The 13,748-nt window shown below is 52.5% G+C and overlaps 1 protein-coding gene across 5 annotated transcripts in view; it reads left to right on the plus strand.

Annotated features, from left to right (window-relative positions):
* The window catches only part of ZHX2 (zinc fingers and homeoboxes 2), a 161,593-nt gene that overhangs the window by 69,924 nt on the left and 77,921 nt on the right, over positions 1-13,748 (plus strand). For 3 of the 5 annotated variants that reach the window (XM_019459933.2, XM_019459930.2, XM_019459932.2), the window contains exon 2: positions 2,521-2,591. The gene's annotated coding sequence lies outside the window, so the exon portion shown is untranslated. Of the gene's footprint in view, positions 1-455; positions 2,290-2,520; positions 2,592-13,748 lie in introns of all 5 variants that reach the window. The other 2 variants (XM_053896414.1, XM_053896413.1) reach the window with 1 other exon arrangement.

Genomic DNA, 13,748 nt, shown 5'->3' on the forward strand with positions numbered 1-13,748 from the left:
TCCAGGCTTGCCTTGCTCACTCAGGCTTCCCCAGGGACCGGGGGGGGGGGGGGGGGGTGTGCTTTGCATCCGGCTGGCGTCACTGGGGCAAGGCATTCGTGTACTGGGAGCGTTTGCCTGTGAACTGCTGCCACCTCCAGATTTTGTTGACATCCTTCCCCTATATAACCTGTGTGAGCTCATCTGCTGTATGGAAGCCAGTGCACTAGAAGGAACGATACATAGTGTAATACGTGACTACCTGATAAGCCAAGAAGGCCAGCTGGCCAGTTTCCATGGAGAAAGGTAACAGTCACACACCCTGTGTGGGCTGTGGACCATTTTCTTCTTGGTCCATGAGTCTATTCAGCAAACCCTTTCTGTGAGCCGAGTGTAGAGCAAGGCCATGGGGAGTTAGGCAAAACTAAGTGAGAGCATCATAAGCCTGTGACAGACATGATCTCTTTCCCCATCAGGAGCAGCTGAGCCATCAGAGGACCTCAACCCCAGCCTGCCCACAAGCTGTGTGACCTCAGGAAAATCACTTAACCTCTCTGTGCCTCATTTTCCTCAACTGCAAAATAGCACTGATGACACTCTCCCAAGTTCTTTTTTTTTTTTTAATTTTTTTTAATGTTTATTTTTGTGAGAGAGAGACAGAGTGCAAGCAGGGGAGGGGCAGAGAGGAAGAGAGACACAGAATCGGAAGCAGGCTCCAGGCTTTGAGCTGTCAGCACAGAGCCCGAAGCGGGGCTCGAACTCACGAGCCTTTGAGCTCTGAGATCATGACCTGAGCCAAAGTCGGCCGCTTAACTGACTGAGCCACCCAGGCACCTCTCCCAAGTTCTTTTAAGCGATTAGTTAATGGATAAAAAGCTCTTTCTAAACTAAAATGGGCTTCACAGAGTATTGTCCCTCCCACAAGTCAGTGCCTGGAATACTAAGGCTAGCTGGTCTCCCGGGACCTTCTTCCACTGGATGGTTAGTTCTAAGTGCAGTGGGCAGGAGCCCCAAACTCCCTGCTATCCAAATAAATTAATCGCTGGGATTAACACAGAAGCTTGAATTCTCCTGCAGGAGGAAGGCCCAGAACCTTTAACTGGGAAATTTTGTGGGCCCTCACAAAAAGTGAGGAGGAGGAAATCAGTGTGCAGCATGCAACGCCTCCCTCTCTGAAGGCTCTCCAGGACACCCAGGACCCTCCCTCTCTGGGGCCTGAGGTCATCCCCCGGCCCCCCACTGCCCTTCCCCAGCCCTCCCACCCGGCTGGGCCTGCCCATCCCTTCCCCCTCGCATTCTGCTTCCCCGAGATCACGAGATCACGCAGTGGAAAGGAACACCGGCTTGGGAATCACACGAGCACGGGCTTGGCTCAGCTCTACCAGTCACCAGCAGTAAGCGAGTTGTGGCCTCGTGAGCCTGTTTCCTCACCTGGAGAATGGGCTATGACTTCCTTCCTTCCACGGTTACTGACGGATATTACTATTCCTTCCGAGATTATGGATGAGAACCTGGCGGGCTTTAGTATGCCCAGAAATCACCCGAGAGGCTTGTTGGGAGGCAGGTTCTGACGCTGTAGGGCTGGGTGGGGTCTGCGACGCTGGTCTCTCCACCAGCTCCCAGGTGACACGACTTCCCTCTTGAAGAACAAGAACACAGAGCAGGTGTACGACGGCAACTATTGCCATGAAGATTCTTTTTTCTCCCCGGTGAAAAGGTTCTTCCTTGCAAACAGGCGTCGATGAATAAGAGAAACCTCTGCTCACCTCTGAATTCGTAGGGAAACAAGAAAAAACAAGTTTTGCTTTAGAGGCGGCCTGGGTGTGGGGAGTGAGGAGAGTGGCCTCCACGGCTCATCAGCACGCAGCTCCACACACACACGTGCGCCGCAGGTGGGCCTCCGCCGGCTGCAGAAACCTCTAGAGCTCAGGCCTCAACTTGCCATGCTGGGAACGCAGCCTCGGAGCCGGGCACACGCCTTATTCCTCCGGCTACAGCTCTCCAGAGGAATTTTCAAAGCACACGGGGTTCGCTTGGCAGGAGCCTCCCAGGATATAAATACGCATTTGGGGCTTCTGCTTTAAGGACTGCGGTGCCTTTTTGACTGGAGGCCTGTGCCCAGGCCTCTTCCCCCTCACCTTCATCAAAATGGAACCACGGCCGGCCAGCCGCTGCTAGGAGCAGACACCCAAGACTCCAGGAGAGCCGGAGTGAGGATCGGGACACCTCCCCACCCCACCCCATCCGATCCTGCTTTTGGTTTCCCCTCCTAAAAGGCCTGCTTCCCAACAAGCTGCTGACTCACCCAGGGTGAGGGGCTTTTTGTTTCTCCCCTCTCCTCTCAGCATCCCCACAAAGCCCAGAGGTTTTGAGGTTGGTGTCACGAGCAGCTTTGTCCTTATCATTTACTTTCCTTTCTCCCCGCCCCCCCCCCCACCCCCGTCTCCATCCCAGTCTCCCAGTCCTCCATCCGCCTGGAAAGAGAGTTGGACCCCCAGGTGGTCGGCCCGGCTTTTAACACTGAGTTTCTCCTCTTCGTAGGTCTTGACACACTGGCTGCTCTTGGAGTTCAAGCATACCAAGATTCCCAGGATGTAAGCAATCCGGGACTGGTGAGTGACAATGCGTTGGATGCAACCTCAGCTGGATTTCAAGAAGGGGAAGGGGATGAGCAGGGGGTGCGGGCGGCCGGTCCTGGAGCCTGTCCTGAGGGCGTCCGACTTTTGCAGCTTCAAACCGCTTCCCTCCAGGTGCACCTGGAAATGGCACAGAGAAGCTAGGTGTGAGTCCCTCGCAATTCAGAGGGGTCCTGCCAGTCCCTCCCTAGAAGCAAACAGAGTGTGTAGGTAGGTGGCTGGGTTTCCTTTCTCTGCTCAGATGCACCATCCTGAGGGCCTGGGCCTGGAATTGTTTTCAGGGAGCCTTTAACCAGGATTAGGGAGGTATTCTTAGAAGAGAGAGGACATTACCTGGTCCCCTCCAGTTTGTAACCCATCGTCCTGCGGAGACCTGAGGAGGTGAGGTGAGAAAGCCACCTTTGCACATACGAAGGGCTGTCATTGAAGAAAAGTGGGCAGCTGTTGACTCAACCTAAGGAAAAATTCCTACCAGAAGAGGCATGCAAAGGTGATGTAGGTGTCCACTGGAAGTAGTGAGTTCCCTGTCACTGGCAGAATTCAAGTGCAGGTTGCAGAAGCATCGGTGTTGAAGGAAGGAGTGGTTTTGACTAGTGTTTTACAGACTGTTCCATGATGACCTAGAACCCCCAGGGGTTCTAGGGTGAGGGGTAGCGGACTTAGGGAGAGTGAGGGGGCTTGTGAGTGTGCACTCTCTCAGCACTACCTGTTTGGTGTGGTTCTGCTGTAAAACTGTTTGGAAGTTGCTGGATGAGATGATCCTCAGCTCTTCTATGACTTGTCCACCGGCCCCTGCTGTACCTGAACTACCACCAGACAGATACACATATCACACAGCACGTTGTGAACGTGATGGGGTGGGCAGCTCTCCAAGTGTGATGGGGGTTTTGGCCAGAGGCTCCTGTCCCATGCCAGGACCACCGAAAGATTGACTGGCTAGTCACACCATCTAGAGCTTTGATCCAGGCGACACAGACCCGAAAAGAAGGCGTGGGGGACACTGGAGCCCCCCCAGTCCCCCAGGCTGTGGGGGGGACAGTGAGGGTGGCTTCCTAAGGGGGGTGGGGCACTTTGGCAAGACCAGTACCCCAGACTCAAGCTAGCGTGAGAAGAATTGCACCCAGACCCAGGTGGGGACAGTATGCGCGAGGGACACCCACTGTGAAGGGGAAGGTCTGAGTAATGAGCCCCCAGGCTTCCTTTGTGCTTTGTCACTGGGCCTTCTTCCCCTGGGCCTGGGTCAGCTGCAGCTGTAAATATTTATCAAGGGCCCCTGAGGGCAGGGTGCAGTGGGAGGCCAGAGATGGGGTTTTTCTTTAAGAAACTGACAGCATGGATAAGATTGAGTTTGACAGTCGCTGTGCATAGGCTGTCTGTTCAGCTGAGTCCTGAGCGCTGGGAGTGGGGGGGTGCTGGGGGCGGTGGAGAGGGGGTATTGAAGACCAGCAATGGGAACAGAGGGCTGAACAATGCTTTTGAGCCATGGCTTGATGCTTCCTTGGCAAATCTTCAAACAGGAGTGGGGCTTTGAGGACAGGGGCTGTGTTCTTTGATTCACAGGAGCTGGCACATAGTAGGTGCTCAGTAAGTGATTGTCAGATGACTGAAAGGGATAACAACGAGGAGGCACCCGGGGAGGTGATGTCTAGTTAAGAGGAGCGGGGCCCCCGGAATCGATCTTCCCAGGTTCAAATCTCGCCTCTTCCACTAGCTGCTGGGCCATAGTCCAGGACATAGTAAGTGCCAATAACCCTGAGCCCTATTTTTGTTCTACATGTGGGGCATGACCCTGAATTAAGGTTCAGTGTTGGGACAGGACAGTGTCCAGTGTTGGGGCAGGCTCAGTGATGGGACAGCATGAGTCAGAGGAGAGAGCTCTGGGCTGGGAGTCAGAAGACCTGGCTCAGCTGGAGGGCGGGGGGACAGGGAAGCAATCTCACCCCTGAGCCCACTCTCTAAGACGGTGATGCTGTGAGGAGGTGATCAAGGCGGCTCTATTTTTCCTGCTCTCCCTCTGATGGGACATTGTAGTCCTGGCACCCTTCCAAAGGCAAGGGCAGCTCAGCCATTTATTACTTGTTGGGGGCCCTCCTGGAAAGTGGTCCAACGTCTCCGGACCTCCCTGTCCCCCAGTGAAAGGGAACCCAGTGCAAGCCTTCTTCTTTTGCAGAAATGGTCTTAACAACTTGAAAAGCACTGTACAAAAGAAAGATTCTGTTGATGCGGACAGAAAACCACTAAAGATGGGAGCTCGGGTAGCATAATCTCAAGCCTCCCAGCCGAAGCCCGTTCCCTGTCCCCTCCCTGGTGACGCCGCCTCCACTGGGAGACCAGTTCTCCGAACGATGCAGGCACCACCCACTACACCAGGACCTGTAGCAGGTTCCAGATAAAAATTTGCACTTGCCTGAACTGGGTGTAGCTGGCATCTGCCTAACTCCAGCCTCAGACTCCACAAAATGCCCATATTTGCCCTGAAAGCAGACCTAGGAGAGTCTGGAGGGCATTTCCAGGGAGGGCCCCTGTGGGCTGGTGTGGGTACACACCCGTAAGAGACACCGAGGCAGCCTTGACTGCCGAAGACTAGAGTCGGCAGTCAGGCTAAATGGGGGCGCGCTGCTGGCACCTTCGAGCGGCCACCTCTGAAACCATGTCTGAGGCAGGATACAATGGCCCAGGATGCTATCCGGCTTGTTCCGGTGTGGGTCGGGCGCCACAGGCAGAGAGGGTCCGGCATCTCCAAAATGGGTAAAGGAGGGCCTGCTACATGTGTGAGTCATGCAGGTGTGGGGAGCCAGGGACCCTAAGGAGAGCCAGCTGTGCAGAGAGGCAGGGTGATGGTGTTATAGGCAGGTTAGAATAGGGATGAGGGAACAATAAAAAAACAGGATGTCATGCATTAAGCAACATTCAGCCTACAAGTAGTCAGGGACCTGACTAAAGAATAAAATGCCCAGGCTCCTTTTTTGTTTTTTGTTTTTGTTTTTTTGAGACCCACGCATGCGCATAAGTGCCTTAAAGGACTGAGAACGACCCGTCCACCAGGGGCACTCAAGGGCACAGAGTATACTCGATATTCGGGGTATACTCCTGGCAAGTGCCAGGACACATGCATCAAGTGACCAAAACTAGGTATGTGCAAAGTCCCTCAAAGCTCCTCCAACATTAAAGGAAAAAATCCCCCATCCCTCCCGTGAACATTCAACGGCTCCCTTTAACGTCCCAGTAAGTGGGTGAGACCCAGGCTTCCTGGGGTGGCTCCCTCTCAGAGCTGGCACTCCCTTCTTGAGTGTGTGCTTTCCCTTTCAATAAACTCTTTGCTGTTGCTTTTACCTTAAAAAAAAATTGCATTTGCCTGAAACATTTATCAGGCTTTAGTAATAGACCTGGACTGCAGGATGGGCTTGCTCAGGGACCCACCTTTCGCCTCCCCTGCCTGTCACACCGTGATCCTAGCTGGATGGTAGGACCGTAGTGAGCCAGAATCACTTAGCGCACAAGCACTGCCCCTGTGCCTAGGGGATCTTCAAAGATGTCTAACATTTTGCCAAGTGACCTCAATTTTACTTCTGCCTTTAGTGGGAAGGATACAGGGAGGAGGGGCTTTCCTGGCCAGCTTCAAAGAGGGAGCTCCATCAGTCACACAGCTTCTCTCAGCTTCTGTGCCACCTCTATTTAGATGAGGTGACCAGGCTAGGTCAGGGATGGTAAATAGATTTCATCTTCTGCCAACGCTGATCAACTAACTGGTCTTGGCTGCCAGGGGCAGGATATTGAGAAGGATTCTGAGGACTATCTAAGAAATGGTGTGGGGCAATGGATTAGTGATGTCTGCTCAGGCAGAGGACAGTAGCATCTGTGGCAGTTTTTGGCATGCCTGCACTCCCCCACCCCCCCCCCCCCGCACCCCACCCCGTGCTTCATGTTTTATATCAACAGCCTTGTTTTGCATCAGAGAGGCACAGCACAGCAAAACCTCATTAATCTGGCCCACTTTAGAACCCACCCGAGTGAGTGAAGAGTCTTAATCTTTGGGCGTCTGCTACATTCAGGAGCTTTGTTACCTTTCGGTGAATGGAATGAAATGAACTCGCAAGTAGTTCACTGGTCCCAGTACAGGGGCCACAGTGATCTGTGCTTCGCAAGTCTGACCGTAGGGCTGAGCGCAGCTGACCTGTACTTCTGGCACGACCTACTCTGTTTGTGTGCAAAGTATGGATACCACCAAAAGAAACTCTGATAAAGGCAGAGTGTTTTTGAGGTACAAAACCATTCAATGGGCAGCTTGACTTCTATTTCAAATTGCCAGAGAATTTGAATTAGAGTTGGCTGCACTAGCCAGGAATAAGCTGTTTTTCCAGAATTATATGCACAAGATGAGACAAAACAGTCCAGAACTAGATTTTCCCTGAGCTTCCTGATCTGTAAAATGGGGAAATAATACACCCCATAGGGCTGTTTGGGAGAGTAAATGAGATAAAAACGCAGAAGAGACCTAGCAGGATCGTGCACACAAAAGCTGGTCAAAAAATGCTATTTCTTCTCCCCTGTACCACCTCCTATCTATAGTCCCCTGAAAGCATAGCTTTCTTCTTACAATATGTTCGAGAAAATGCTGTTACAGATAGATTTTTTTAAAATAGTATCATACTTTTCAAATGACTCCTGTTTTTCAGAGCCTCTTCCTTTTTATTTCCAATGATTTTTCAATGGGAAAGTCCACTTAAACCTTCAACTGGAGTTGCTCTCGGTCGTCTGGGTGTAGGAGCTGATGCTCCAAGGGTCCCGACGGGCACGTGCGTGAAGGCTGTGGTTGCAGGTCTCCCTAGAGGATGACTAGACCATGTCCCCTGTCTTCCCTTTAATTCAGCAGGTGTCAACACCCAAATACCGCTCCCTCCATAGGGAGAGTCGGGACAGTAAAGGTGGAAAAATGCCGAATTGATACCAAGTGAATTTGGGTGTGAGCGTGTCAAAGAGGGGATCTACTTGTTAAAAATGGGTAGGAAATTGGAAATGGAACTCCAGTTTGGGCCTAGTCCCTGAGAATCTTCAGGAGAAAGAAGTTCTCATTTAAAGAAATCAAGACCCATTGAATCTGTGAGAGGCAGGGAGAGGAACCCACGTGGCCGGAGGGTCAATACTCCCCAGTCACAGGAGCCCAGGGTGGGGGAACAGGCCTGGGAGGCCCAGGGGAGCTGGTCAGGACTCCTGGGTTGTTGGCTGAGAACAGAGGTTCTAAGGGGGCACTGGGCAAGCGCGCGCCCTTTGTTCTGGTGCCTGGAGCGTCTGTCCCGCCTTCTCCGGCCCCGGTGTGGACAGCCTCGTGCTTCTCCTTGGACTGGAACAGAACCGCTCTGCAGCCCGTGCCCTGCTCCCCTGCCAGAAGCCTCATCTTCCCTGCCCCAGGAGAAGGCCTGGCCAGCAGCCTGCCCACTGCCCCACAGGCAGGGGAGGAGGGGCATGGACCCCTCACCCTCCCTCCCCTTCTTTCCCCTGAGCCTCCACTCCCTGTGTGATGACTGTGCTGTGGGTCCCTGTCCTCATCCTTGTCCAGCCTCGTCTTCTCCCTCCTGAGGATGGGGCTGAGAGTGCTTGGAGCAGAGGGGAGGCCTTGTGGTTGGGGGGGAGGGGGGACAGCCAGCATAGGCTCTCCTGGGGAGCTGTCACCTGGAGACCTGGGCAGCCAGGGCTGTCTCCTTAGCACTTGAAACTCAGCAAGTCCTGCAGCTTCCTCTGAGGCCCCTGTCCCCTCTTTGGATCCCCATGGACCTTATGGCCCCACCACCCAGTGTGAGGCAGTGCCACAGGGTCATTAAGACCATGGGCTCTGGAGCTGGACTGGCTGGGTTAGCATCCCAGGTCCACCCTCACTGACCCCAGTGTTGGCCAAGTTATTCAACTTCTGTGTGCATCAGTTTCTTCATCTGTAAAATGGGCCAGCTCACAGGGTAGTTAGGACTCCTGAGTTTATGGTATGTGCTTAGAACAGGGACTGGCACAGAGTGAGTAAATCAAAATCAGTAAGAAATGCAGAAATCAGTGTGTCATGTGATAGCCTGATTGACACCAGCAAGATTTTAAGTTTCTGCCCACAGAAACAACATCCTTCCTTCTGCCTGTGGGTTCAGGAGGCTTTCAACTAGAGCCTGAGGGAGGGGGAGAATTTCTGCAGATAGGTGGCTGTGGAATCATGGGCAGAGATGCAGAGGGAGAGGGCACCTGGGACATTCGGAGGATGCCAGAAGTCCGGCGTTGCTGGAGCAGGTGCAGCCTGAGGGAGGAGCACGAGGCAGTTGAGATGGGCAAGCTTGGATGAGTCAAAGTCTGGAGATCCTCAAACGCCATGGTCAGGATTGGACTCCGCAGGAAGCAGTACACAGCTGTCGGAAGTTGGAAACCAAGCAGGTGATGTGATGCACGACGTGGTCACGGTGCAGGGAGTAGGCTGCAGGTAAGACAGATCACAGGCAAGACGCAGTTGGAGGCAGCTGCAGAGAGATGGCCCTGGAGAGAAGGTGTGACTGTGTGAACTGTGACGGACAGTCACGGCAGAGGCGAAGCGCGGGGAGTTGCCCCCAGCGTACCAGTTCAGAGAAAGCATCGACTGGTCTTGAACACAGAAAGTGGGGACGGAGGAGTCCAGAGGGAGCCCTACACTCCTGGCTTGGGAATCTGAGGGAGATCCTGCTGAGCGTGGTAGTGAACAGATAGAGAAAACGTGCCAGTTAGTACAGAAGGCGCTGGGAAGGTAGTAGCTGACGCACTTGTGGGACGCCCAGGGACCGGGGTGGGCAGCGTAGAGCAAGTGGTCAGGCACGTGGTCTCGGGAGTCCACATGGCATGAATCCAAATCCCAACTCCACCATTTGCTAGCCGTGTGACCCTGGAGGGGTCATTTCCTTTTCCAGAGCTTCAGCGTCTTCTATATAATGGGGATTACACAGTTATTAGCTGCCTGAGAGGCTGTTCGGTCAGGACATGTAGCGTTAGGAGCTGTGCTCACAGAGAGTGCTTAGTAGGGGCAACCTTGCCCTACGGTAGCAGTGGTCTTGATATTAACTTTTAGTATTAGTATTCGTGTCCTCATCCTATTGGGGATGTCCAACATGGGCATAAGCGAGCCCAGGACAGGAGGGCTTCATTCCGGAGTCCTCCACCCAGAGGTCAGTGGTTGTCAACCTGACGGGTGGTCCTGGGGGAGGAAGAGAAGGCCATCAACTGGGTTGTTTACAAATTGCATCACCCTCCCCAGCTGTGGCCTCACCATCCCGTGCCCCCCCGCCCCTCCCCCCCCGTCCTGTGAAAAATCAACATGGGCGACTGTCACCATTCCCAAAGGGCATGTGCCACGTCCCTCAGGCCTACTGGGAAGGAGTGAGATAGACAGACAGCTGACAGAGGAGCAAGGCAAGGCCATGGGGTGATTGCATTCTCTCTCAGGGACTGCTCAGAGCAGGGGACAGAACCCGGGGACACTATCCACATTTAAGAGGCAAGACCGGAAAAAACAACTCAGTCAGGAAACGGAGCTACCGCTGTCCCAGGTGCCCTGCCCGACTGGACATAAAGACCCCATAAAAGGCGGGCGGTTCTGCACAATCCAGGTGCGGGTTCAAACCACACTCCCACTCAGCACGTGAGGGGTCCTCTGCTCCTTCCTCCAGCAGCAGTAGACTCTGTATCTGAGTTGAACAGGAGAGATGGCCTCCCACCTTCCCCTTCTGTCCATCTAACACTTGCCCTGGTGCCCTGCCCTGAACCCTGTTCCGTGTTATTTCAGAGCCCACAGTTTATTGGCCAAGGAAATGATAACACCTGGAACTGGGAGGTAACAAGGCTCAAGTGGATATTCAATTATATTAGTCAGACTTTTGGTTACAAGCTTAGAGATCTAATTCAAATTGACGGAAGTATAAAAAACAAAAAAGCAGTTCATGTAATTGAAAAGTCTGAGCTGCTCTGGCCCTGAGCCCAGCTGGATCTAAACAATGTCAGCAGGCATCGCTTCTCTCTGTCTCTAGACTCAGATTTCTTGTGTGGGCTTCGCTCAGGCAAGTTTTCCCCCCCAAAGATCCAGCAGCTTCTCTCGGCAACCCCCACAGAAAGAGAGCTTTGCTTTGGTGGCCATCCTAGCAGATGCCCTGGGGTTGAGGGGTTCGGGTCACGTGTCCATGCCTAAGCCAAGGATTGCTGTTTGAGCAGCATCAGTGAGTGTACAGGGGAGGCTGGCTCACCCACCAGCCTGGGCAGGATGCTATCTTTGCTTTAAGCGAGCTCTCAGCTGATGAGGCTTCTCCTTTGTATGGCCAACAGGGTATCTGTTCCCTGGTTCCAATCGCTCTTCGTGCCTGAAACCACTCACACTGTTCTCGAGGTCAGAAGTCTGAAATGGGTCTCGCTGAGCTAACATCAGGGTGTCAACAAGATGCATTCCTTTTTGGAGACTCTAGTAGAGAATCCATGGCTTGCCTTTTCCAGCTGCTAGAAGCTTCCCTATTCCTTAGTTCATGGTTCTTCCATCTTCAAAGCCAGCAATGGCCAGTTGAGTTTCCCTCCTGCTGCATTACTCTGAAGCTGACTTTTCCGCATCTCTTTTCAATCTCTAATGACTCTTGTGATCCAGGATACTCCCTTTATTTTAAGGTCAGCTGATTAGCCACCTTAATTCCTCTTTGCCATTTAAAGTAACATTCACAGGCTCTGGAGATTAGGGCCTGGGCATGTCTGGGGGCTGTTTTTCTGCCTGCCACAGCTATTGTCATTAGTGTTGTAATATTTAGGCAATATTTGCCATGACCAAGGCCATTTGCTAAACTCCTAACCACCCAGAGGCAGGGTACAGCAAATAACCCCCATTTTACCATCAAGGAAACTGAGGCACCAAAAAATGAGTCACTTCCAAAGTGACACATTCAGTGACAGTAGAGTTGGGGCTGGATCACAGGTCTGCCAGACCCCAGAGTCTGGCTCTTTACCAGGTCAGCTGGTGGAAGATGTCAGGAGTGTTGGAATAACAGAAAACAGAGTGGAGGCAGATGGATGGAGTGGTGGTGAAGTTCTCTGGCACCAGACCCCCTAGGGTTTATGTGCCGGCTCTGTCCTTCACTAGCCGTGTGACCTTGGCCCCGGTCACCTCACTTTTCCATGCCTCCCTTCATAAACCAGAAAACGAGCCTTGCAGGACTCCCAAGAAATCACCAGGGCTGGTTTTATTTTGATTTTTAAAGTAAAATTGCCGGACCCAAGTTTTTCTTTTTTATGTGTAGCTTCAGCCCACTTTTAGTGGGAGAAAAAGCCATGTATACATCTCCTTTAACTTTGCTTTCCTTTTTTCCTGTTTCCTCATAAGACAGCATGGCAAGGATCAGCCAACTATGCCTATCTCTGAGCAGCCTGTGAGCTAAGAATGGTTTTATATTTTTAAAGGATTTTAAATACACACACACACACACACACACACACACACACGCAACAGAGAGTGCATGTGACCCAGCAAGCCTAAAATATTTACTATCTGGCCCTTTACAGGAAAAGTTTGCCAACCTCAGAAAGAACAAGGCAGTTGAGTCGACCAGACCTGGGTTTGCATCCTGTACTATATGGTCATGGTCCACTTAGACCTTTAGACCGTGAAAGCACCATGGGGCCCCCTTGGGGTTTTCCCCTCCGGGTGGGGGCGAGAACACAGGGGTGGTGGTCAGTATGTGATTGGGCACCTACTCCGGGTAAGAGCGTCACCTGTCGTCCCCTCACCAGCCAGGTACACCCATGGAGGAGAAGCCACTTGGGAGAGCAGGCCACTCGCTCACGAGTGACACAGTGGGAGGAGATGGAATGGGGATTTGAACCCAGGCAGTCCGAGTCTGCACTCGCCTGCCTTGCCTCCCTGTTGTTTCCATTGATTTTTTCAGGCAAGGGAATCATTGGCTGTGCCTTCCCCCTTCTCAGACTTTCCCCAACTCTCTGCAAAATTCCTTCCCACTGTAAAGTGGGAGAGTGGTCAGAAACAGCTCTCATGAGAACCATTTAAAATTTTGGTTCTGGCATTCATCTGTCCATCCATCCGTCTATCCAGCAAACACAGCACAGCACCAGGAATGGGTGAGAGAACATGCCTTTTTAAAAAACAAATTTTAATGTTTATTTTTGAGAGAGACCGAGCATGAGAGGGGGAGGAGCAGAGAGAGAGACATACAGAATCCAAAGCAGGCTCCAGTCTCTGAGCTGTCAGCACAGAGCCCAATACGGGGCTTGAACCCACAAACCATAGGATCATGACCTGAGCTGAAGTCAGATGCTTAACCGCTTGAGCCACCCAGGTGCCCCAAGAGAACACGTCTTTAAGAGTGACAAAGACACAGCCCCAAGTCCTTGGGTCCTCTGCGTTCATTGTTATGGGGAGGCATACAGGGAAACTCATTAAATAGCACCACGCACTTGATTAATAATATGCTGTAATTCGGGCAGCACCAGACTATTTCAGCACCCCTCCCCCCACCCAGTTACCATGACAACATTATTTCAACAAACAGCTCCTTAATATTTAACAAAAATTATGCTCCTGCCAGGTGAGCAGAAGAACCACCACACTACAAAGGGCTTAGGGGGGTTTACAAAGACATTTTATATGAAGCCATCAGTTTCCCCTGATCCTTGCGTGCCATCCGTCGCCAGAAAATGCAAGTGTTCTGGGGGCTGGGCGCCAATGTGATGCCAGGCCTCCGTTACATGCAGCAATTGAGAGTTGTCACTTTTTTAATGCAGAATGTCACAACGGCTCCGTGAGGACGGGTAGCGTGATAGCATTATTAAACGCTTCTTTGTACACCAATCTACTAATTTCACCCCAGCTCGCCTGAGGCTGCTGAAAGCCTTGTTTGCTTCCTGTGCCTTGAATCAGGCTGGATTGCGAGACGGCGTGTGGAGAGCCCAGAGCGTGTGTGCGCCACTGTGAGAAGGGGCTCGTTTCCTCTTCAAGGCGCCATCTGGTCCCACCCGGTCGATTCAGTAAGGAGCAGGTGCAGGGATCAGGAGACCCAGTCCTCTGCCCTCAAGGGGGCTAGAGATGAAAGAGAAAAGACCAAGGAGACACGGAACATTCTGTGGCAGCCTCCACCAATATGATGGTCT

This window comes from Panthera pardus, unplaced genomic scaffold, assembly GCF_024362965.1.
Source record: "Panthera pardus isolate Hobbes unplaced genomic scaffold, ASM2436296v1 HiC_scaffold_7, whole genome shotgun sequence".
NCBI lineage: Eukaryota > Metazoa > Chordata > Mammalia > Carnivora > Felidae > Panthera > Panthera pardus.